This window comes from Tachypleus tridentatus, chromosome 8 (assembly GCF_004210375.1).
Source record: "Tachypleus tridentatus isolate NWPU-2018 chromosome 8, ASM421037v1, whole genome shotgun sequence".
NCBI lineage: Eukaryota > Metazoa > Arthropoda > Merostomata > Xiphosura > Limulidae > Tachypleus > Tachypleus tridentatus.
The window spans coordinates 101124914-101152390 of NC_134832.1; the positions used below are offsets into that span (position 1 = coordinate 101124914).

At 32.6% G+C, this 27477-nt stretch overlaps 1 long non-coding RNA gene across 1 annotated transcript; it reads left to right on the forward strand.

Moving 5' to 3' along the window:
* On the forward strand, positions 1–27308 carry LOC143223070 (uncharacterized). The gene is made up of 3 exons (XR_013012647.1): positions 1–316; positions 5039–5117; positions 26257–27308. It is a non-coding gene; the product is annotated as an uncharacterized LOC143223070 (long non-coding RNA).
* The last annotated feature ends 169 nt before the right edge of the window (positions 27309–27477 follow it).

Here is a 27477-nt window from a genome sequence, read left to right on the forward strand (position 1 = left end):
GGTTGTGATTACGAATGGGCAGCTGCTCTGACTCTGTGTGCTCAAAGTCCGCGCTGTTCTCGACATCCGGTGGTTTGTCTCCTAGTACTCGGAATATCAGGCCAGCACCTGCCGAGTAATTACCTTTTCATAGACCATACTGAAAGCATAAAACGTTTCGGTGGGGAGCAGGGAATAACGGGTGTGAGATGCCACGCAGTTGCCTAACACCCACAAAAGAGGTACAACATAGAAAATTTAGACAGGAGATGCCTGTCTGTGATTTATACCGCACGTACTTCTCAACACCAAAATAGCTGACTCAGAAAAATCTCACGTAGGTAGATTTTGTTTGCCATTTTCGCTATCATATAATGATATCCTTCACGTGCTAAGCATACGCAAAATTATGCTACGTATGTATTAGCATCCTTATGTTTCATAAATGGATGGTTGGTTTTAGATTTTCGATATGATGAAGAGAGAAATAAAGATCTGGAATATTAAGAGAAAACACAAAGAATGAGACCGAATAATATCTACAGATTTGGATATAATGTAAATTAGAATTTCTAGAAAGTCGAAAAAAGTTTTAATTAAATAAGTCATTATACATTAAAATAGCGAGAGAAATGTTGAAAAATAAAATGTGAATGAAATTAAAGGGAATAAAAGCAAAACCTAAACCGAACAAAATTAACTACGGTTGAAAGAATGAAAAAAAAGTTGGAAAATATAAAGGAGATAATGTAGAATGAAACAAAGAAACAAAGATGGATATTATACAATACAGGGACTAGACATTATACAATAGAAAGAGTAGACATTATACAATAGAGGAAGTAGACATTATACAATAAAGGGAGTAGACATTGTACTTCAAATGGCAGAAAAGACAGAGACCGTAATTGGATAAACATATAATTTTTATTTCAAAAATATTTTTGTGTTTTGATCATACAATGTAAGACCAAAGTTAGACTTAGCTATGTTGATTTTACATATGCATCAACTATAAAATATATGGACTTGGAATTACAAACTTACATCACTCTACTGCTAAAAAGAAATCAGAATGAAGTTAGTCAAATGAAACACTTACAACAAGTTATTTTTAGCTCAGTGTGAAGTAAATGAAAAGGTAACATTTAAACTTTATAAAACCGATGTTCCACGTTCTATGCCACATTTGAAACTAATGCCTTCCCAATCGCTATGATCGTTGCTTGCCACTATAATCTTCGTTGTAACAATTTCCTGCGAGGAAAGTGAAATCAATATTAGTCCATATACTTTAGCAAACTTTTTAATGATTAATCAGATTTAAAACACAAACTTCCATAAGATCAGCGGCGACAGACTTGAAAGATGTATAGTCGAATGGTATTATTATGATTTCAAATTCTTTGGCCATATTTCTCAGAAAGACAGCGACTGATTTCAAACTGTACAGTGGAACCCCTCTAAGCGGCCACCCCTCAGATTCGGTCACCCCTTGAAAGCGGTCAGTCAATCACAGTCCTTTTTTTTTCTCCATTTATCCCCATGTTAAAGTGTTTTTCTCTCTATACAGGCCACCCCTCTAATCAGGCCAATTTTCTCAGTCCCGAAGGTGGCTGCTTTAGAGGGGTTCCACTGTACCTGAAAGACAGCAAACTCTGATAATGAGTCTTTGTCAGTTTCTTGTATTTGTTTAGGTACCTAGAAATACACATTTTCGTCACAATGGCGTTGTGGTTTTGAAAGATCTCATTTGGAAAAATAGCAGTAGCTTCACGGGTAAGAGTTTTGCTTCGAACTGGTTTGTGCTATGGTTTCGTAGCTCATTACTGTCCTAAATTTTGTGTTTAGCCAATGTTTCTGTTTCCATGGCTTCAAAAACACTAAAAAAAACCTATTTATTCCTCGTTAAATGATTTCTTTGTGTGATTATTTTGTCTTTTAAAAACTTTTTTTAAATACTTCTTTAGCTCTAGTGGCACCACTCTGTAGAATGGTCGTAATCTTACATAGAACTGAATGAGATATATATGATATGCACCTCGGTTATATCTCTACGACTGTCAACAGCAAACAAACACGCTTTATTAACACAAAAATCATTTATTAATTCCCTGTATTCAGCTCAGTGTAGAAACTATATGACGAACACAATTTTTCAGTTCGTTACCAAAATGTTATAACAACTAAGTAACTGTTAGGTCAAAAAAATAACAGGATGAATAGACAACTTTTATATATACTAATAAAAAAATTCCCCAACTAATAATACAGATTGGATAAATTAATTAAAATTTAGTTATTCAACCTTTTACAAAAATAGCGCCATGAACATACAACTGCTATAGAGTAAATAAAAACAGACCGAAGTAAACAAATCATTATTGAACTTTTAATATGCAGTAAATCTTCTAAACATTCAATCACTTGACCTTTTACAAAAAAATACGAATGTGAACAAACAGGTGCTGGAGTTAATTTTAAAAAAAAAGCTTGTTAATACACATTTATGTAGCTTAATAAACTTGTATCTCCACACCGCAATACACAGACAAGGTAAAAACAAATAACTATTCAAAGGATGTAACTAAAGTTGATTAATCAATGCGGTGTTAAAATTAAGCGCTTAATACCGAACAACTCTACTCGTCATAAAAACAACAACAATGAATCACGCTTTGCTAATTAAAAAAAAAAAAGCGCTATAACGGAAAGAATCAAAATACTAAATAACTACATGTACAACACCGTATAAGACGATAGTAATAAACATAAAATAATTAGTTGATTATAATAGCAGCATATTCAACGTAACTCAAATAACTATGAAAATAGAATATCAAACAATAAACGTTTCAGTTCAACTCACAATTATCATAAGAATGTTGCAACTTGGTAACTTAATATACTATTATTAAAAAGTAAATCTTCAACATATTATAAACAGTTACTTAGTCAAGTATAATAATAGCATATTAAACAGGCGACTAATAAGCTTATTATAATAACACGATGAAAGGACTTAATTCAATTTAATATAAGGTATTTAATAGGTAAAATCTCAGTACATAAAACGAGAACTACATCATCTATATCATAAAAAACACTCCATAAAAATCATCAACTGCAAAAACCACGAACAGTCTTTAACCATATGTAGAAAGTGAACATTAAACAGTGTTCGCAGCACAACAAATATCATATTATATGTTATATCAAACTAGGTAATTGATTTGATGCACATGAAATAACAAGTGTAAGATAAGGAAATTTAAAAACTGAATTTCTGTTAGCAGATAACTATACAGTGCTCAGCGAGGCCATACAATTTTTACTTCGGATAACTACAACAGCGTGGAAATCAGGCTAATAACTGTGTGAACGTGAGACTTGGCGTGTCGAATAGGACAATTTACTAATAAATCTTACAACTCTCTCACTGTCAGTAGCTTATGGAGCATGTAAGCCACCTGTGATGTTTTTTGGGGATTTCAAAAAAAAGTATTATATCTTGATGTATGTTTAGATTCACTGAGTGTCGGTACCTCACATCACGTATTTTGAAATATTTTAAGATAAAGATGACTTAAAATAGAAATACTTATTTTGTTTTAATATTTAGTAATTTTACTAGAAATTATATTATTATACAAAAATACACATATATGAGAGACCTCCAGAGAAAAACCTTTGGACATTATACAAGTTAATTAATTGTAGACCAGAGTTCAATATATACCTTTGGCGCGAAAGTGAGAAATTTGTGATACCTGCTTGAAAATATAACTTTTCCCATTATTATGTTTTTCCTATATGAATTAAAGAATAACAGTTTACCATTTGTGATACCTGCTTGAAAATATAACTTTTCCCATTATTATGTTTTTCCTATATGTATTGAAGAATGACAGTTTACCATTTGTGATACCTGCTTGAAAATATAACTTTTCCCATTATTATGTTTTTCCTACATGTATTGAAGAATGACAGTTTACCATTTGTGATACCTGCTTGAAAATATAACTTTTCCCATTATTATGTTTTTCCTACATGTATTGAAGAATGACAGTTTACCATTTGTGATACCTGCTTGAAAATATAACTTTTCCCATTATTATGTTTTTCCTATATGTATTGAAGAGTGACAGTTTTACCATTTAATTGCTCTTGATGCAAAATCTTCTACAACTTTGTAGAAAATCTTTTTTTCTCGCAACATTTATTTAGGTAGAGATTGTACCCGCCCCTGGTGGACGTTTCTGAAACATGGAATATTTTACTCTGTAAAGTTTCAAGACTTATATAGTCTCAGTTTTATTGTAATTAATCTTGACTTTGAACAGGTCATCTCAACAGATGCAACAATTTCTGGAGCTGCAAGTAGCACCTTGAGTGTGTTGCATACGTTGTTATAAACTGTTGCTAAACTTTTTTTTTTGTAAATAAAGCGTAGTGTTTCAAAAGTGTTAAATATCTGGGAGAATTGTAACCAGGTTTTAGAGTTCAACCGCTAAGTCCCTATCTGGTTCAGCTCCGTTGGGGCTAAATAGTAGTTTTACAACTAAATTTTTGCACGATTTAAAAATCTCATTGTGTTATACATTTTCTACTTCTTTAATATCACACCGATTTCGAAAAAAATGACAAACAATCACGGAGTAACCCAAATATATCTTCAGATTTCTTAAATCACAGTCCACTGCAACATAGAAATATTTTTTGAACAAATGTTGTTCAGCAAAGATGAGCTCAACCTAATATTCGAAGCTAAAAATGCATTTCTTTCATGTGGCATGAGTCTCCCGTAATTCTGGAACAACTAATTATTTTGTGTCATTTCTTTAGCGCTTGCTATGACATATTGCATACCGTTTTCTTTAAAATCAAAACTTTTGCCACATGCCATTCACTAAATTAATAACAATATTTTGCCACGAACGTGATTTAGTGGTTAGCGTGCCGAATAGTGAATCTATGTTCATTAGGAGACTAAATTTTGTTATCAATTCCTCTTGAAATAATAATAAAATATCCATTTCTATTTATGTTTTTATTGCAGGAATGGGGGAGGTGAATTGACCTAACAATACTTCTGCAAAAGCTTCGCTTGTTTTTGGAAAACGAATAACTACTGAAGAGTAAGTTTGCAACCACAGTTCTACTTTCTTCCATTTCTTAGGGCATTTCATGTTTTTTTTTTTGTTCACAAATTACTTACATGAAAAAGAATAACCTCTAGTTTTAAAGAGTACACCAGAAATGGATGTGACACTATTTGAATTTTTTTTTCGAAAACAGTTTTCTTCTGAAAATTATCCTCTGCGAATGAAAACATCGAGTATTTTATTTACTCAGGTTTATGGTTTACTCACATATCTTTTGTTTGTTCATCTATATTGTGTAATTACAAACCAGTACTCGAAATATCCAGTATTAGTATTTTATTATTAATGATTTTCCTTAATTGCTTCTTCAAAGTACACAAGATTATCTTCCCACACTTAGATGTCTTTTGTTTTGTATAGGATGACACTGTTTTAGTTCATTTTCAGCTGTCTCTTCTACTGATGAACTAGGAATGAGAAATGATCAAATGTGCATTTCTGAATTTCTGATTGTGTTTTCTCTATTTCTTACGCAACATTAAACTAATATCTTGTTAGCCCTTCATTCACTTATAACTATTAATTTAATATTTGCCTTCTTTCTCGCTAATTATTTCTCGGTTTGAGTTCTTCGCTTAATCAGTTCTCTGTTTGAATTATTTGCCTTTATCGCTTTACGAATCTCTTGTCGGCTATTCTTTGCAATGCTTTATTTATAACAGTTCCCCCACCGCGAAATGCTTGTACCGTTCTTCCGAGGTGGATCTCGAACTAGCTGCTTCAAGCATAATGTATGACATGGTTGACTCGCGTCTACAATAATTGTTACAGATATGTTATGGGCTGTCAGGCGCTTAACCAAAACTCTACAAATAAAACAATATTATTACTATTCCTTTCACACACGAAAAGTACAATTTATAAATCTGAAAATTCATTTTTAAAATGTTCTTTGACATTTAATTAATTGAAGATTACTTTTTGGTCGTGCTAAATTAATAAAATAGATTGAACATAATAATGATAAAAATCATATATACAATTCGCGGCATGCTTTTACTGAAACAATTCTAAACTTTGACAAGGTTGAAGAGTCTACTAGGTCCCGACAGCCCGAAGCTCTCTCGAATAATCACAGGGTAGCACTGACAAAAGCCCTGTAATAACTCTTAACATGCTTTTTATGTTTTTGTTCACAGTGTTAGAGTGAAATTCACTTCAACTACATGTGTTGATAGATCAGTACGAAACTGATGCGGGCAATAATTATCCACAAGTGTAAGTGTAGGCGTGAATATTAACGTATAGGAATACAACATTAGCATTCATAGCTTTGTATATTGGGACTCAATACTACAACGTGGCATTGATTATTTACTTAGGTATAATAAGAATTAGATACAATCTTACAGAGACGTAAACTTGGATTACCTCTTGATTGCTACAGCACTAATAACACATTTGTTTAGGATTGACTGAAGGTAATCCGTTATCTACTGGATAGCTCGCAGGAAAATCGTAGCTGATATACACTGTTGATGTAAAGAAAAACAAGTTTTATACTACAAACATATATACACATTACAACCACTACTTACCCAGCTCTAGAAATTATACCATAACCCGCCAGGCGTTGATACATTAAGTTGTTTTACTTTACATAGTTTTCTTATTTTACTCGTTCTAACCTTTCTAGGTGACTGCTACCAGTGTTAGTGCATTAACATTCTTGTATTCGTTTGTGTAAAACGTCAAATATTTTTGTGTTTTGTAATTCGTTCAAAGTTGTTATTTTCTATAGAACTGGCACACAGTTTACCAGAAATGACAACTACACTGTTAAAGAGTTTCAGGAACTTATTTAATCAGTTCTTTTGTTACAACAACTTGCAGCTGCTTTTTCTCTATTTAAATGAATGTGAAAGTGATTATATAGTTTTGGTCAGCAGTGTACTAGTGGCTAGAGATGTGATATCTTATAATGTTGTATGACAGCTACAGTATAAGGTTAGTAAGGACACAAAGAAACAATGGGAACCTATTTTCTTAGGGAATTGTTATATTCTTTCAGTACAGTTTTACCACATACCCTCAGGGCTGTACGAACACATTAACTAAGGAGGCTTGAAGTGAACGGGAGAAACTACGAGCCCTTGAGCCCACTGGTGTGAGAGACAAGTTATGAAAAGAAGGGGCGTTCTCTTAAATATATAGTGAGAAAAGATTTCTTTAATAAAATAGTGGATATCAAAAGTAGGCCATTTTACGTACCAGAATTGTTAGTGCGTGCGGAACCAGTTGCTGAAGAAAATTGTTATTGTGATGATTCATTCCTGAAACACGTGTTGTCTTCTTAATTCAGTTCGCGCTAAATAATTCAATTTTTCAGCTACTTATGTATTTGTATAGAGGGCGTCTCTTAGAGGAGCCAAAAACCTAACTTCCCCTGATGTGTGGTGAAAATTTACAATTATCACACTTCTGAAGTTACCACACTGATCTAAACACGTTGATCTAAACATGTCTATTGTATTGTTCCAGGTGTACTTACTATACTCATCACATACCTATTGTACTAATAGAGAAATATGTGTAGTAATCCAGATACACAGTGTATACCGTATTTGTCTATCTGTAATTACTTTATTAATACAAACATTATTATACTTATGGCGATACAAACTAGATTGCTTCAAATATAATTATACTTTATCGGTAGAGAAATACGTACCATATTGACGTGAGTACTAATACTGGACCTTTATGCCTATCAACGTGATACGGAAACAACCACAGTGATTCAAACATACATGACATGTTGATTCAGACATTTTTGTTATATGATTAAAACATACTCCCTGTACTGATCCAGACATATGTACGATATTGCTCTGGACGTATTAGTATATCGATAGATACTTATTCTTTATATATCTGGTCAAACCATGAACAGAAATGTGTTCAGTTTAGTTTAAGTGTTGATAAAATGAGTCTCTGATGCACGTCAAAAACATCCTGAAATAAGATATTTGTTAGTATTTTTGAAAAAGAGAAAAAAGAATCCTTATTCAGTATGATCATACACTTCCTTTCTAACCTGAGAAAACGATCATGCATTTCCCACACAGCAAAGCGAATGTTTTATTCTAGTAATGTTACCAAATATATTTTAATATAGTTGTAAAATCATTGCTGACTCTTGTGCAAAACAATAAACTCCAGAGACTATAACAAAAAAGCAATGTCACTACCTTGATGAAAAAAATAATCCTTTGGTATCTCGATGGATTAGCGATAAATCTAATGGGTTATGGCGTCAACAACCGGATTTCTATACCAGCGATGGGCACAGCGCATACATTCCATTGGATAGCTTTGTGTTTAACAACGAACAGATAAAAAAAAAACATTACTCTGTGACGTCAATTCCTACTCTCGAATTCAAATTGTATGATAACTTTACTGTACTTTGATTGGTTATATGGCAAATTGTTTGAAAACTTTTGTCTTATCAAAATACAGATAAGAAGCAGTGAAGAGAAGTGCCTGTTTTTTAGTAATGATGTATTTTTGGAGTGTGGAAAACAAAATATCCGAACTTTTTATTTATTCTTAGTTCTTTTATTGCAATGTCATTTCCCAAAAATTATTTGTAAATTATGTATTTCCATTATTTGTTCTAATAAACCACGTCTTATTGTATTCCAAGGTTCTTAGTATTTTCACATCGTCTATGCTGTTTCTGTGTTATTTCTCTAAAGTAGTAGTTTTATGATTCCTTATGTTATATTCTTGTCTTGGTTATGTGTTATCGGGTACAAATGAATAAAACAAATAATATTTTAACATTCTATTCACAATTTACATTGAGAACGTTATTAAGACAAGCTCTATTGTTTCACCTCGAAATTAAATATAATTTGATATTTTGTTTGATTGTTGTTATGCGAAAAGCTACACAATATACTATTTGTGGTATGCTCACTAAAAGCATAGCTGAACAATCGTAAGAGATCTAGTTTGATAAGTTTGATTCTAGTTCAAGTATTTCTTACTCTGATATAATTACGTCTCTTAATTACACCTTAAGGCGGTTCCTGTATTTACTCTCTTCATTTATATGCGGGGATTTATTTTCTAATATTCATTCTATTGGAAGGTTCCATATTTTCAGCTCTGATTGAATCAGAGGGTTCTGCTGACTGCTTGCCTTGCTTCAGGTTAACAGTTTATAATTAAAGAAGGTTATGTGGTCTCTGATCTGAACAATTAATATATTTGTCCCATGTGGTGTCGTTCAGATTGCAAATACGAAAAATTAATAATTTAATAATGTTATTGTAATAGTTAAATATTTTTACTATTATTAAACACTGAACTTTTAATACTTAAAATTAATGACATATAACACCACTAAACACTAAAACACTACGATTTAACTGGTGTCAAATTCATATTACAATGGCCTACAAAAACATATTTCTTAAAAAAATTTCTTTTAATGCGGCACATTTGATTTCTACTACAAACTAGTTTGACTTCTCTTTTCAAATTATTATTCAACTGAAGAAATTAGTTCCCATTCACAAAAAGTGGTTAGTACTTCAAATAAGGAAAAATATAAACCGGTAAAACTGAAGAAACGATCAATATCACAGTCCCTCGAGTCATAGACAGATAAATCTAAATACACGCTTCTTGTGTTTCGTTGTGGTTTGGGTTTCTTTTTTATCGAGATATCATTTGCTTCTGAAAATAACATTCATCGGTTTTATCTTTTTTTATTATTGTTAATCGTATTTTGCTACTTCAGAGCTCAAATATACAAGTCGGGAAAAACTAGAATAAACCTTCGTGACAACAAGACATAAACTACTGAAATCATGCTGGAATAACGTGATAAACTTAGTAGAATTTTTTCCGAACTGTAAATCGTGAAGGCATGTGCGATTCCACAGTAGCAGCCACGTGTCCCGAACTGTGAGTATTAAAGCACGAGTCACGTTTACTGTGTTGCCACTATATATATATGTATAGAAAGAGAGAGAGCGACTCACAATTATACAGATCTACCTATCTATCTATGCGGCTGATCCGCAGGTTCATTCTACTCTAATCAGTTTATATTACTTTAGACACCTGCTGGTACAATAAAAGTAATACTAAAGCAAAGTCTCTTAAGACTTGATAGAATGATTCGAAAGAAATGGCGAATTACAGTGGGTATCAAATACTGATAGTCATGGCTTAAAGTATGCATGGATGGTCAGGTCATATAGGTATCTTAGCTATAGTGCTGAATAAAAGAAATATATATAATTATCACTCACTAAATTTCTAGTTCACACCTTGGTTAACTTGACACCCCACACATTCCTAGAACACGGAGTAGAAAAAAAACAGGTAACAAAAGGTTATTTCAACCACATAGAAAATCAGCCAACCGCCCAAATGCTCATTTCTATCCGAAATTAAATAAATTTACTCTGTGGCAAGAACAGCGAAAGAATCCAATTTATGAAGTACACCCTACTTTATCAGGTAAATTATCTCCTAACGCATAACTCTAAGAGAAGAAAAGTAATCCTAGGTAAGAAAGACAAAACTAAACTCTTATCCAGTTTTTAATAGGTAAGCAAGAAGCTACTCACTAGGGCTATTTGTGGTGTGCCCACCACGGGTGTCGAAATTCAATTTATAACGTTATAAGTCCCCAAACTTTCCTCTGTGCCACTAGGGGCACTCTTATTTGATAATAACTGTAAGGTATTTTAGATGTTTCTCACGTTCATGCCATATACTATAGAGCAAAAAGAAAGAATATTTTGCTAGTTTATGTATTGTGTCTAGTTTTAAACTTTTAAGGGGTTTTGAATAGCGTATTTCATAAATGATTTCATTTACCAAGACACTAGCATCCGAACCTAGATAACATGGGTTAAACCTAATGAGCGGTCTTTTTTTTAACTTCTATGTATAAGTGATGGAACGTTGCAGCTTAAATATAAACTGTTAGACCATATGTGAGGCTATTTTGTTTTGTTTTTCGTTGATTCGTTTACTTTTTACGTGCAGTTTTTTGTTTACACAAATGTGTTTAATTATTTACTCCTTCATTCAACTTGTATACTGTTCACGCTCTGCTTCTAAGCTTTAAACTATGAGTAAAAAAAGTGAATGAAAAATCAGCTCCACTTAAACCACACTTGGTGCTTGCAACGATAAAAATCGAGTTTCGGTACTCGTGGCGTCAAACCCCCAGATGATCCACTGTGCAGAAATGCAATTAACAACAAACCAAGAATCCTTCTGAAGTGACCTTCTATCATTTTCTAGATTATTACGAACATCGGTCATTACATTATTCTACATCAAATGATGTTTCAACCAATTAACCTTCGAACAGACAAAACTGACGATGATAATTTACCTTCTCACCGTTGTTGTATGTACCAATAATAACGATTATTGACAGCTAGATATCTAATTTTATGTTCCTTGGAAGCTAGACATCAGTCATCGAATTTGTTATCAGACACGAGAATTTCTAGATCATTTTGTGTACATGGCACGAAACAAACGCTATGTTTACGATATGAGTTGCAAGTGGCAACGGTCAATCATTTGCTATGACGGTTTTAAGATGCCGACAGTTTAACTCGTTAAGAAAAAGGAAGGAAGGAAGTATGTAATGAAGTTCCTTATTAGTGGTTAGTCTCTTTTTACCCGAACATTTAGAGAGTGAAAACTTTTAAATTCTGCATTAACTTAAAATCTGCAATGCAAAACTTGAGATAAATTAAAAGTATTTATACGATGACAGAGTTATGCTTCTTTCATACCGTATATCTAATTTAAACTGGTTGAATGCAGAGGTAGTTAATCGGTAATAAATCTTATCGTCAATCCAAAATTTAGGCTTAGCGTCTAACAGAACTTTCAACGTATAAATAACTATACACCGTCTTTGTTAAATATTCTTTTCTTCTTCTAACTCAGCCATTACCAAATTAGGTCCAATAGATCTTATGAATTGTAAGACAAGAAAATAACTTGTAAAATCTATCAGCGTGATAAGATTTAAATATTTGGATTTCGCGCAAAGCTTCACGAGGGCTATCTGTGCTAGCCGTTCCTAATTTAGAAGTGTAAGACTGGTGGGAAAGTAACTAGTCAACACTGCCAACTCTTGGGCTACTTATTTACCAATAGAGAATAGCGGGATTGACCGTCACATTATAACGCCCCCACGGCTGAAATAAGGAGCATGTTTGGTATGATGAGGATTCGAACCCGCGACCCTCAAATTACGCGTCGAGTGCTTCAACCAGCTGGTCACGCTAAGCCAGGTTTAAATGTGGAGAAAAGAAAAGTTAAAACGTGCCTGCACAGCGGCAAACCTTTATGCTGACGACTCTAAAAGTGGTTTCGATATTCACGTTGAGCAAGGCACAGACATCCCATTGTGCAGTTCTGCAATGAAACAGCAACCAACTATAATTCTTAAAGGATACTGGCATAATAATATCATTCTACAACTCGAGCTGTGTTATGAACAGTCCCGTGTGTCCTTGACGAGTAATATCTAAGTCCTACAGAAACAAAACTTTTCTTTTCAATGTTTGAATTCGCACGAAAAAAAAAAAAATCCAAATGATAGAATACTCCTTATTTGGTTTCTATAGGGACTTTGATTACCAATACAGTGTTCTATAAGAGGTAGTTTTCGCTTGATAGAAGATAGTGCATTAAAGTCATCTGACCATAATCATTCGCATACGTTTCGTTTTTAAATTAATAGGAAATAATAAAATTTACAAGATCCTGGTCATGGCATACAGTATTAATCCATTATCTTATAATTGCGTTTCGTGACATTTAAATCAAGTGCTTTTTATAGTCTATGTTCCCTAGACTACTACTGTTTGTTTCTAGAGGGCGGGGTATATTTTAAAATAGAACTTTTAGTGGATAGATCGTCGGAGTTCCTTTTCCGAAAACATTTTCTTTGAAATGCAACATGACTTGCAACTTAATCAATAATATGTTATTTTTTGTTGTTATAAAACGTGACTTATTTTTTTCCGTATCGGGAAATATACCCCACCTCGCTAGAAAGAAAAAAGAAAAGAGAGATAGAGAAAGAGAGAAGAAAACGTAAGACAATAGTGATCTGAAGTTTGAAGGTTCTTTAGGAAATGTCAAGAGGCGTGGTATCAATCATTCTCTACTCACGTAGCAACACAGAACAGTGGCTTCACGAAGATGTCATGAACTCCAGATCATGACTAGACACTGTTATAACAATCACATACATGACCTTATTGGCAAGAGAGGAAGCCCTTTGTAACAAATCGTCAAGAAGCAAACATCCATAAAATCGAATAGAAAGACAGCGATATCTGATGTGCAGAAGTCTTTCCAGTTAACAAATTACTATATGCCTAATCGAGCAATTTTCTTTGCCTGTTTATTTTCGTCAGTAAGTTAGTTTCTTTAAAGAAAAAGAAATTACTTGGAAAGAAATTAAAATGTAACAAATTATCAAGGTCTTAAACGACACATGTCGAGTTTTTTAATAGAATGGTAAAGTTTCTTAGGAATTTAAACTCGGTATATGTGAAATTGTAAGTACCGAGATCAGATATAAAGTAACTACAGAGAAAAACGTTATAATGAAGGAAGAAAATATATAAATGGATGAAGAGAGAAAATATCAATAGTCTACAGGTATAACGACAAAAACTGTAAACCATTAAATAATTATTTGAATCAAGTCGTTTTGCAAAAATAATTAAAAAAAACAACAAAAAAGAAACCAAAACTGAGTCATCTTTAGTGAGTCACAATAGATGAACGAATACCTTTTAGAAATATTTAAAAAAACGTTAATGAATGATGATAAAACGAATCATCATGTGAATGATTCACAGATTACCTCATAGCAGTGACTCGGTTCAATGTGAATGACGTTTGATGTATGAATAAGTACAATTCTGCTTCAACCGTTTCCAAGAAAATCGATGTTATATATGTAATGCCCTTGTTTGTTCGATCTCAGTCCTTCAGATCTTTAATCTTGTTTTGTTTGATATCAGTCCTTCAGATACTTGACCTCAATCCTTCATATCTTTGACCTTGTTTCGTTTGACCTCAGACCTTTAGATATTTGACATTGTTTTCTTTTACCTCAATCTTTCATATCTTTGGTCTTGGTTTGCTTGACCTTAATCCTTCAGATCTTTCACCTTGTTTTATTTGACCTCAGTCTCTTATATCTCTGACCTTGTTTTGTTTGGCCTTATTCCTTAAGATCTTTGCCCTTGCTTTATTTGACCTCAGTCCTCCAGATATTTGCACATAAATCAATTTTTCAGAATCTTGGGTTTTCCTTAATATATTGAACTATTTTCATATTTTGTCAAAATAAATACATACATTAAAAGTTTTATTTAATTGTTACTTTTTGTAATTGTTTGTGTTTAAGCTCCAAACTACTCTTTTTTGTCTTAATAAAACGTACATAGGAGAGTCAGATCCGAGGTAGCGAGAATTTAATTGCAATGTTAATAAGTGACCTCCGGTGAACTTGTGGCTAAATTTGAACAAAAATCTTACCTTAAACATCGAATTGTAGATATACAAATAATATATTATTAAATTAAAGACTACAAGATACGTTTGGTCATGATGGAAGAAATTATTTTTTTCATTTATCGGAGCAATTTTGCATCGTTGCTTTGAATAACCTGGTGTTTAAATTTGGAAATTATTTTTTAGTGTCTTGTCAATATTTCTTACATCTATCATGCCAATCTTCAGAAAATACTGATTGGATATCAATGTGTTGATTCAGTTTGATGTACTTCATCACTGTGTTTATGAGTGGCGACAAGCTGGTGATGGAACGGGTGATATTACAGGTGTATTTCTGGTCTAAGGTTAAAAAAAAAGAAATTGGAAATACATATTATAATTTATGCTACTTTATAAAAAAGATAATAGTGTCTTCAACGAACGGCGTAAGGCAAAAAATACAAAAACGTAGTATTGTGGAAATCATTCGGTCGTTTTTCCTGTGTTATGTATAAAGTCAATTACTAGGGAGGACTGTAAAGAAACAAAAAAATGAGGAAGGTAGTTGCTAGGCAGCTGCACTACCTTGTATACTTCACACGACGGAAGGCACATCTGCAGGCGCCGGATGCGGGAAAGATGAGACACGATCCACCTGCGAGCGTGACGAAGCCTGTCCCAAGGCTAATACATACAACTACCGTTGTTATTTCTATGGACAGGTGATTCTAATGTCTGTTGCTGTCTAACTATATGTGGTTTTAGTAAAAGATTGTCGGGTAAAAACTTAGACGTGATGTATCATCAGCTGACCTTGAGCATTCTAGACTTGCAGGAAAACGAATAAAGGACCAATAGGGCGAGGCAGAAAACGTGTTATTTGAAGAAGTACTACTGTGGCATTAGATTTGCTCGTTGCGTTCAGAGGATTATAGATTTCCTTTAACTGAAATTTCCATGACTTACCATGAACAAATTCATACAAATCCTCATTGTGTAGAGTATTTGTTTTTTTTTTTTTTTAACTTTTGGTTTAAAGCTGTGATAGAAAAAAGATATATTTCAATCCACTGTTAACATTAGACTAAATTTATTGCTTAACATACCACTAATTTTAGGATAAAGTTATACACTGCATTACAATAATTTTAGTATAAGCTGAAACTAACTTTTAAAAAGTTAGCATAAGATTAGATCCTATTCTTTACACTTTGCTCTAACATAGCTAGGCCAGTTTGACTCATTGTTGGCGTGATGTTCAAACTTGTGGTTTAACCGCTTTTAAGTATCGTTAACTCAAACCAAATCTGCCTTTCTACACTATCACTCATACAAGGCTAAGGCTTCCGCTTTAAGTTAATATTAGCGTAGAATTAAGTTTCCTATTCATAGCGTTATCAGTACAAAACTAACCTTTATTTTATCCTAGTAGTACGTGAAGGCTAGCGCTCTTATTAGTTTAGATATTGGTATGATTTAAAGTAAATGAAACAAATAAAGAATAAAGTTGAAGTATAAATTTTTGTAAGGGCTAATAATTAAAATTATAAATCTGTAAATAAATAAATATATATTTGTACAATTGCTGTCTGAAACACTCAAAATAATTTTTATTTTTTCTTTAGACTTAGATCAGATATTGATTAAAGCTGAATTTTTATGTAGTAAAATTGAATTTTCTTCAGTGTGTTTGATATCAGCTATTCAGTTTATTCGACCCCGCGGTGGCACAGCGGAATGTCTGCAGACTTATAACGCTAGAAATTGTCTTTCGATACTCGTGGTGGGCAGAGCACAGATAGTCTATTGTATATCTTTGTGTTTAACTTTAAACAAATCAAATGATTTGTTTCTATATCTTAATCGATATTTGACGTAAGCGGCTTAATGCCTTGTATTTGAGTGTAATTGTTTTGTACTTTTACTAGGTTAATTACTAATGCTTATAAAATTTATATTTCTCAGTTAAATATTTTTCTTTAAAATTAAGTGTTTGGTAAATCCTTTTAGGTTATGATAAATAAGGCTATAACTTTGCACTAATTTTTATAAAACTAAAGGTACTAACTTACATATTGTTTCTAAAGAATTATATCTAGCACTTAATGCTGTTGTGATACGAAACTAAACTTATAATTCTTACACCGTTTTTATATAACACAAAACATATTATGCAAGACGTTTACAATATATATATATATTGTAATGTATGTACCACATGACAACGCTTTTACACAAAACTAAATGTGACATAACACTTTAATTTTATTATGTAATTCTAAACTTATCACGTTACTCTTTTATTATATAACAACAAACATAACTTTATACTGTTTGGAAAAACCTATGTATGAAAGTAAAGGATATGTATAATAATATATAAACCACGTCATGTCTGATATATCTGGCGCCGATGAAGCTTTTCGTACATTACCACGACTCTGGGATTCTACAGGTACAGTATAATATTCATATAAGTAAATTGTTTGAACAACTGATTTGATGCATAATGTGTTACATCGTCGACGTAAAATGTCAACCCACTTTACTAATTATACTACAGGGTTAAATATTGTTAAATATACTTCATAATGAATCTTTGTTTTATTTTAGTTTTCAAACTTGCTAAACATTCATAAATCGACTCATATAATAAACGTTAATTTTTCACATGACTTATGTTTAGTAGCAATAAGTCGAGATTAAAAAAATATATCGAGTAAGAATTTTAATCACCAGTTTCCATAAGCCATATATAAGATTGTTAATTGGTTTGAATTTTGCGCAAAACTACACGAGAGCTATCTGCGCTAGCCGTCCTAATTTAGCAATGTAAGACTAGAGGGAAGACAGTTAGTCATCACCATCCACCATCTTGGGCTGCTCTTTTACCAACAAATAGTGGGATTGACCGTCACTTTATAACGCACCCACGGCTGAAAGGGCTAGTATGTTTGGTGTGGCGGGGATTCGAACCCACGACCCTCAGATTACGAGCCAAGTACCTGGCGCTCCATATATAAGAGAAACTTTATTTACAAATACGAAAATATTAACTATTTGATAAAACAAGAGCAACAATTTATTAGGTTCAAAACGCGAATATCTTAATGCTAAATAAGTCCTATGTGAAAATGTTTTTATTATATTTGAAACAGTAATTCACACTCTTCCTTAAACTGCAGAACTTGAAATGACTTTAGTTAAACACTTTACAGACCCCATACCTAATCACAGATCGCAGTTTTTTGTTTGTTAATTTTTCACTCTTTTCGTTTAAAGTATCGATCTGTTTATTCTGATTTTACTTCTTACCTAAATTATTGTGTATTTATCTGCTCCACACCAATAGAGGATGGCTGTTTTCGTCATGTTTATGTGAACATCACATGCGTTGACTCTAATTACAAAAACATCATTTTGGAACTCATAATTCGAATATAAATGTTTACACAATTCTTTTGATTTTACTATTGATCAATATTTGGATTTATTCTGTCTGTGAAATAATAGAAATGATGAATTTAAAACATTTTTATCGGTATTATTCCATATAGATCAACAACGCATTTGATTTTAGGTGTTATCGTTTTTATAGTATTAATACGTCATGTTGCAAGGTGATTTGATTCATTATATCAGGTCATAGCTGTAACAACTGAATAAAAATTGTTTACGATTGTTGAATAACGATTGTTTTTATTCAGTTAACAATATTTCACCAATAATGAACATTTTAAGAATCAGATATCAGTGTCTTAAATTACAAGAATTAATTTAATTTTAAAGATTTTAACACTTTTGGCAGGACCACTGCATTTTTTATCCTGAGTTATTTCCGGTACTGTTGGATATGAACTCAGAATTTCCTTTATTTTCTTACCTTATCATCCTTTTTGATTAATTGTTTCTTTATTAATATCTAACGAAAGTTTACTAAAAAATACAATAGGAAGCAGTCATATTTAGTGAAATCGATGTTGAAAATACATTATTATAGAAATAGTTTCTGGTCACCGAAACTGAAATAAACTGTGTTAACTTCAAACGATGATGGCATATAATGATAAATAGTTCTGTTTTCAAAACATAAATTTGTATTCTAGTAATTTTATGACTTGATGCAAGTTTTTATATAATATCTCCAAATAATGCTTTACACCTAGTGGATAATAACATTTTCAGACAAATATAATTTAAATTATATTAATATAAAACTGAAAATGGCTACGTTTTTATTTTATGAACTGTATTGGTATTGTTCGAAGCCCATTCGTGAGGCTGACTGGTGGAACACAAGATGTGATTTTACACTTAGTTGTGAAAGTTTATAAAACTTTTTGATGATCAAATATTTAATTAGTTTGTATGGTTTAAGGTATTACGTCGTTATTATTACTGTTTTGATTTCGGACATTACAAGAAAAATACTCGTTATTTTGACTTCTGATTAAAGTAAAAATACAAAAACTGGTCTCGTCAAAATCTAACCAGTTTTTGTATTTTTATCCACCTTTCAAGGAGATAAACACATACTTCTTGTTTCAACTTTTATGCCCAGTTTCTGTGCAACAATAAAACTTAACATGCTTCTTTCTGTATATTTCGATGAGAAATCAGTTTTCTAATGTATATTTATAACTTGAAGTTCATGATTCACTTTCTGGTCAAGATAAATATTTCCAAAAAGAACAATTTTTCTTGAGTGCTTTTTTTAATAAACTAGAGCAAGTGTACTAATGTGATAGTCAAAAGATGTAGACAAGAAGGAATAGCTATTTACCAAGTAAACTGTATACCGTTAGAGAGAACATGAGGTAAATTTACATATCGTTGTTTTAAAGGTCTTCTACATTACTTCCCATGGCAGTTTTCATAATTTTGAATTATTGCAGACACCCAAACGATAGACCTACCTGTGTTCAAGATGTTCAAAATATAGGATAACTCCGGTATATCATCTTACGCCCTTTTAAATAAATACAGTATGCTGTATGAGTCTTTTAATGTACGAATGATTGCCTTGGTTACTTGTGTTTAGTGCAAAGCTACATTTGTTTTTGTTCACTGTTTTTCCCTTTTGTTAGTGCAAACTACACAAAGGCCTATCAGTGCTATGTTTGCCGCTGGGAATCAAACCCCAGCTTTTAGCGTTTTAAGTCCGTAAGTTTATCATGAACCCTGAATGCATATATGATTGTTTGTTTGCTTTTAAGCACAAATTTACATAATAGGCTATCTGTGCTGTGTCCATTATGAGGAACAGAATTGAGGACTTAAACGACATAAATCGTTAGATATACCACTGAGCCAGCGAAGCACTGAGTGATAGCTACTTATGTAGTTTTCGTACTGAAATAGTATGAAAACGAAATCACCTGCTTCATGTTTAATAAATAATGCCGATAAAGCATTTATATTTATCCTAATTATATATATATATATTTACTGCGTTTTGTTTCTTGATCGCTTCATTAGTTACTATTCTAAGCTCCTCTGTTGAAACCCAGTTTCTTACAAAGAAATATGAGCTTCATTGTGAGATTATTTATATTTCGAACATCCATAATTATTGCTGTTGTTCCTCTTGTGTGTAAGCAGGTATTACATATTATTTACAGCTAACTGTATATATCCTCTTTTTTTTCTAACTGAATATAATTAACTTCATGATTCCGGAACATTAACTTTTTCTTTCTTCTGCTTGATGATATAATCTAAATGACAGTAGTAGATGTTTTGATGTTGTTGTCTTCGTTCACGTTCTTATTTAAACTTTACAAAAACACAAGCTGAAAAGATTAGAATTCTCCAGGTGACACCGGGCACATCCTTGTCTATGATTTCTGTTTTGCATCATTGCGAATGACTTCTTTGATGACGTCCTTCAAATAAAGTAAGGTATTGAAGAAGTAAAGGGAGAATGCACAGACTCTAGTGTCGGTGTTCTGTGAGATGAGTATTGATTGGTCACAACATTTTTTGCTCGCATCTGTAATTTCAGTGGTAGTCATGACGATATACAGACATTGTGACCCACTTTCTGATTTTCCCAAGAATCAAAAAATGACTTCAAAAGCTACTCAAGTGAGAATAGTGGCACAACGTGTAAACTACGTCAAAGAGAATTTGGTGTCAGCCACGTTGGACTAGTTCTGTTGGTGATATGAGCTTTAAATATCAAATGAGGGGGAGGAAGACCAGTTTTGTCAAGCAAAGAAAACAAATACTGAACACAGGGGATGATACAGAAAGAACCCTTCCGTCATGACCTCAGTCTGTTTCACTCCAGTAACTTTACTGACAAGAATATCATGTCAACAGCCGGTGGTTTTATTTGCGCAAGAAAGTCTCTCACGAGCCTTTTCCCTCTTCTTTAATACAAAAGTCCTTGAGATTAAAGATACTCTCTGGACATTATTTTGACATTGGACGTGGATGAGTGGACAATACAAAAATAAAAGGTAAATGCTCAATGAAAACCTGTAGTAATATATAGCTCTTATCTTGAACGTTTAACATACATGTTTCACAGATATGTGTCAGTAGAAATTAACATGAAACCACATTTGTAAACAGCATCGTCAGGTGATACTAAAACATCTGCATTGTCAGTTTGGCAAACATCATCTTTGATGAAACACTTGCAGAGATGTTAATATTCTCTAAGTTACAGACAACACTTTGACAGATCATTGATCATTAAGACATAAAATGTAGATTGTAATCAGATGCTACAGAACGATTAATTATTCACATTGAAAGAAATAACGTAGGTTAGCCTTGAATTATGAAGTATACTATACATTAGGTATTAGTTTAACGTACGTTAAATTATGGTCGGTTTTTTTGTACAAAGTATGTGGAAGAGAGAAATCCTGGTCATTTTTATTTGAAGTATTCTCATGGTTGAGGATGCATGAGTGGAATTCCATTTAATGCGGTAATGAACCTGGATAGATTTGAAGAAATGACTTACACAATAAATTCAAAATCTGGAATATATGTAATCTATCAAAATAATTAATTTTCATAAATCTTTATTTTCTGACCAGAGTTAAACGCTATAAAATTTGTCTTTGAGTCTATTCAAGATAAATACATATCTTAATTATATCACTAGTTGTACTACAACTACTTATCACAAAAGTGTATTTAAATTAGGATATGTATTTTGATTAACTTTAGCTCCTACTTAGAGCCAATGGAGCAAAGTAGAGAAATATTTCAAACATACTGTTGGTGTGAACGTGCTTTGTCGTCACTATGAGAAAAACATATACACTGTATAGATGAAGTAAAGAGAAAGTGTCATTGGCCACTGTTTTGTCCTTCACATTATATAGCCGCATTATAAGTTTATTTATTATCAGAAAATATTTGTTTATTTTGAGGAAATATGAGATAGGTCTTTAAACGACCCTTTGCAGTTTTAAGTGTTTTGAAGGTTGATGTCCGTTTTTACATAGGTAATCGTCGAGTACTGTAGAATAAAGATCATTGAATAAGCTAGTAATTGTTTACTCACTTCTATACGTATGTGAACGTAGCTTTAAAGTGAAACCAAAAACGTAGTACGGTCATTGTTCCGATTCCACAACTGAACGAACTCTTATCTTATTCCCGGCAGCCAATATACTTTGATAATAATTTTATTTTTACCCTATCATAATAAACAATATCAACCTAACGTTAATCTTCTTTATTAAAATACACACTACTATATTTTGTGAATATACACGTTTAGAATAATTTTCATTGACTAGTTGTATTCACAGATTTTGCAGATAGAAGTTAAAAATGAAACCAAAACAGTTTTGGTATTAAAAGATAAAAATATCTACATTCTAAGTTTTAGTCCCGACTGAACACAGCTAAAATTAAGAAAAGGGTTGTATTTATGGTGGAAGATATTGAAGAAGTGTCCTCATTACTAGTGTTACTATTTTAATGCTGTATACTTAATAAAAGGATACAACCTATCACTGGTGAAAACTTTATTTGCATCTAAATTTCCCCTTAAGATTTTTATAGAGTCTATTTCTCTACAAATTACAATGGTACTATTCTGACATGACGTTTTTATACACTACAGTTTACACAACTTAACAAAAGAAATATACTTGAAAGTTAAACAATATTCATCTTTTTTTAATTAACAAGCATTTAAGCCAGTTATTATGAAATCCTTCTTCAGTAGATATAAGAAACGAGTTTTACCACAAATGTAATCTGATTTTCATAGAGAACTAAATACTTAATATGTATTAACGGTTCTACCATTCCTCTTTGACGTTCCAATGGAATTGTGGGCTATTATAACGATGTATGAAAATGCATTTCTAAAGCTACTACCTTACCATATATAATTTGTTAAAGTAAACAGTTTTGTCAGATTAATTGTGAAACTAAAGGTATGTGAGAAAATGAGCATTTGATCAGGAAAGTTTTTATAACAAATAACTTAAAGGATTGTTCAAAAAAGATAACTGTTGGTTAACTTTCAAGTATGTGAAATCTGTAGTGTAAAACATCTACTTCAAAATAACAATACAATCAAAACAACTGATGTAAGTTGCAGAAAAATAGACTCTAGAAGAAGTTTCATACTAAAATTTAAAGGCAAATAAAAGTTTTTCACCAGAATGTTGGGGTATTTTTAGTAGGTGTGCACGGATGGCCAATAAGGAACGTAATATTATTTTTTTGTCAGCTGTTCGTGAAACGTTGACACCAAGTTTGTAATTTTATATCCTAAAGAATTGATGGAAATAATTATTTAACAAGTATTTCTTTGAGTTATTTAGTTGGTGCAACGAAAGGTGATGTACAACTGCAAGTTTTTTTTAAATTCATATATTGAAGTTATGTGTGTGTATGTTTATGTTTTTCTAAAAGCAAAGCCACATCGGGCTATCTGCTGAGCCTACCGAGGGTAAGTTATGTGCAGTTATTTGTTATTCCTACTCAAAGATATCGATTTCAGTGTGATCGATCTGGGTGAAAAAGGGAGAGAATCGAAATTCTGCGAAGAGACAGGTGTGAAACATGTTTAGTCTATATGGAAGTTTTCTCCCTGTTATCTTTTAACTGTTATTTTGCTGTTCTGGAGTTCTTATACTGAATTTCCTAAAAAACAAAACTAAAAAAACTAAAGTAATATTCTACTTTTTAGAATATTAAGTTCTGGACAAATATTTAAATAATTATAAAGCAAACAAATAAATGTTTTTCTAAGAAATTTATATCTTTAATTTTTGTTGCTCTGAGGCAAAGCTTCACAATGGGCTATTTGTGCTCTTTCCACCATAATAAATCAAATCCTTGATTCTAAACTGTAAGTCCGAAAGCTTTCAGATGTGTGTCTTTATAAAAACGCTAATTTTCGACGTGATTTAATGTTTTATGAAACAAATATTTTTAATATTATTTTGTAAATAATATTTACTTAAAAAAAACAACAACATTTGATTTCGTAACAAGAGAACAGGTTGATTATTTGGAATTAAGCACACAGCCGCACAACGGGGTATCTGTGTTGTGCGGGTATCGAAACCCGGTTTTTAGCAGGGTGAGAGCGCGAACATACCGGTATACCCGCCAGTAAGTATTTAAGGTGTAGTTCGTGACGAAAATGTGTTTTTACAACTGCTTTTGTTTAGTATTTTCTTAGAACTTCGACCTTAAAGTGTAAATATTACAAATATAATATTAACCAAATATTAATCTTCAGTGACTAGAAAATAAACCAGTAATATACACAGATTTTCAATAGAACAATGATGTTAAAAAGTAATAACTACAAACTGATTTTGTTTACCCTTTATTTTGACTTGAAGATCAAAATTCAGTGTTAAATAGTAAAGTATCAAAGATTTAAAAATACCTCCAAAAATACCACCAACAGAAGACATCAAGTTTTAGAATGTCTGTTTTCCAGTCGTTAAATATTGATGATCATTCGCTAACTATTCAAATATATCGAATGTTAGAGCATATACATTCATTAAACAGTAAATTCCATGAAATATACATTGTTGCCAATAACACCTGTAATAAAAGTAATACAGCAACAAGACCCTTTTCAGCTACTTCCGAATTCATTTTTACAAAGAAAAGTTTGGCCACTTCAAAAATACTTCTACTCAATATTACAGATGATAAAATCCTGTTTTATAATAAGAAAATAAATCCACCATTCGCCATGTGTTCGTGCGGTATCTAAAATATCAAGAAAGTAGGGCTTTCTAATCCTTTTTGTGTTTCACGTTTTATCACGCTCAAAGGCCACACCCGGCTTCGCCGCAGGCATCTTTGGCACAATGGATGCCTCTCCCCGGCACAGGCTAGCACAGAGGCCCAGTCGCTAACCGACCGGCCCGGCCATACATATATTTGATGGCCTATATGATAGTTAGCGTCGGTTTATTTGTTATGAGTAGAAGTGTAGCGTTTAACCTCTTTGTACTACTTAGCGGTCTCAGAGCTGCATGAATTCATCTCATTCAAGCAGGACGTTAACTCAGAGGTAGCTTCTCTCCCAGTTTGGTTACAAAGTCGGTTAAAAGAAAGATGAACTAAATTGTTACAGATGAAACATTTCTCATGAAGTATCAATGAGCGGGTTGTACTAACTATGTTTGTACCCGATACAAGCATTATATTTTTAAGATGCTATATTTTAGTTATCATGTTTCCTTTTCATCTTTTAAGTTTATCGATTGAAAATGTTTTTTTGATTGAGCACAAGGCAAGACAATTTTCGCAATCTTACAGTCACATTACACAGTTTAAAAATTAGAATGCCAAACTTAAAGTAAAGATTAAAATTATTTCAGACATTTTAAACAGGAATTACGTATTTGATTTTTAAGTTTAAAAAACACGAGTATCAGAAACAGTTTGTTCGTAAGACAAAGGTAGACTTTAGGCTAGCTGTTCTGTGTTCACTGCTAGTATCGAAACCTGTCATTTTAGTGTTAAAAGCCCGCAGAGCCACCGAAGGGCAGATGTGTTTCATAAAGAAGTATCTATGACTCTACGTTAAGTCAGTGAAAAATTGTACGTTACAAGTTCTTTTACTCTGAGATACGTTCATAATCAAGAAAACAGTTTTCTTCTCGGCGTATGATGGATGCCTTTTTAGACATAATGAATCAAATTCAGTAAGAAGGCGAAACACTATCATGTTACCATTTAGCAGCATTAGTTTTTCTACACTTTTGAATGATGGTCTTATATTAATTAACGTCGTGTTTCACAACTAACTTCTTCAACAGTCTTGGAGCTAGAAGGACCGGCCATGACTGGTAGACTAGAGGTGGACCATGAGGTTTCCTTATTTATACAGCGTTGCCTTCCTACCAAGAGGAATTACGTCGCGCCCTGAAGGTCGTCCAGCCATGATGGGGAGTACTAATAGGTTTTAAGAGTTTTAGACCAAAATCTGCCAGCGAATCCGGACCTCCCCTCGTGATCCCGGAGCGCTTTGTACGAAATCTTGTTCATATCCTCATTCACAACCTAGAGAGACAAAACTTGGCACACTTCCCAAAGTGCCATGGGCGAATGTCCTAATGTTTTTTTTTTTTTTCAGGTAAGGACCGTTTTGGACTCAGCAGATTGCCCAATGTGGCTTTGCTATAAGAAAACGTACATACACAAGGACCCTTTTAGAACAGAGATAAAAGAATTGGAGTTTACTCAGGAACTTGATTAAACATTGGGACCTCAGCAATTCATGAAAAGACCTATGAATCCAACAGTGGAGATCGTCTATTTTGTAATAGTTACCTGTTAGTATAGATTAATGTTAATATAAAATTAGCAAAAATAAATCAATCTACAGACTCTAAAGGAAAGATATGTCAAAGTAATAATAGAGCAAAAATAATATATATGCAAAAACGGCTCGTTTGGGTTGAGAAAATATTTTACGTAGAAGAGCGAACAACGTTTCGACCTTCTTCGGTCATCATCAGGTTCACAAAGAAAGAAAGAGGTAACTGACCGGAAGCTGACCACATGTTTGGAAGGGGTTGTGTAACTGAGTGTCGGAATGTAGAGGGCGGTGTTAGATGTTTTAATATATAATTTTATTTTATTATATTTAATATAGGTATAAAGGCGTTCCTTTGTATTGGTTTATTTTGGGTTTAAGTTGTTGTATAAGTAAGGCTTTTTTAATTTTGCGTTTGTTTATGTTTGTTTCTTTATTCAGTATTTGAGTGTTTTCTATGGTTATGTTGTGTTTATTTGACTTGCAGTGTTCGAAAACGTGTGAAGGTGACTTTTTATGTTCTTTGAATCTGGTTTCCATTTTTCTACTTGTTTCTCCAATATAGAAGTCGTGGCAGTTATCACATTGTATTTTATAAATAATGTTGGTGTGGTGTTTGTCAGTGTAGTTTTTACATAGTATAGACCTCAGTTTTGTGCCTGGTTTTTGAATAAATTTGGAATTAACTGGAATATCATATTTTGTTACTAGTTTTTGGCAAATGTTGGTTATTTGTCTGCTGATGTCGGGAATATATGGTATGCAGCAGTATATGGTTTCGTGATTTTTTGATTCGTGAGATATATTTACTTTTGTTGGTTGATTTTGCTTTCTGTCTAGGTGTGTGCGTATAATGTTTTCTACGGTTTGTGGAGGAAACTTATTGATGTTGATGAAGTATTGTTTTATTTTGTCTAATTCATCGTTAATTTTATCTGGTGAGCATAGTTTTATGGCTGTGTTTATTTGGTTTCTTAGTATGTTGAGTTTTTGTTTTGTTTCATGTGCTGAGTCCCAAGAAATGTATAGTCCAGTATG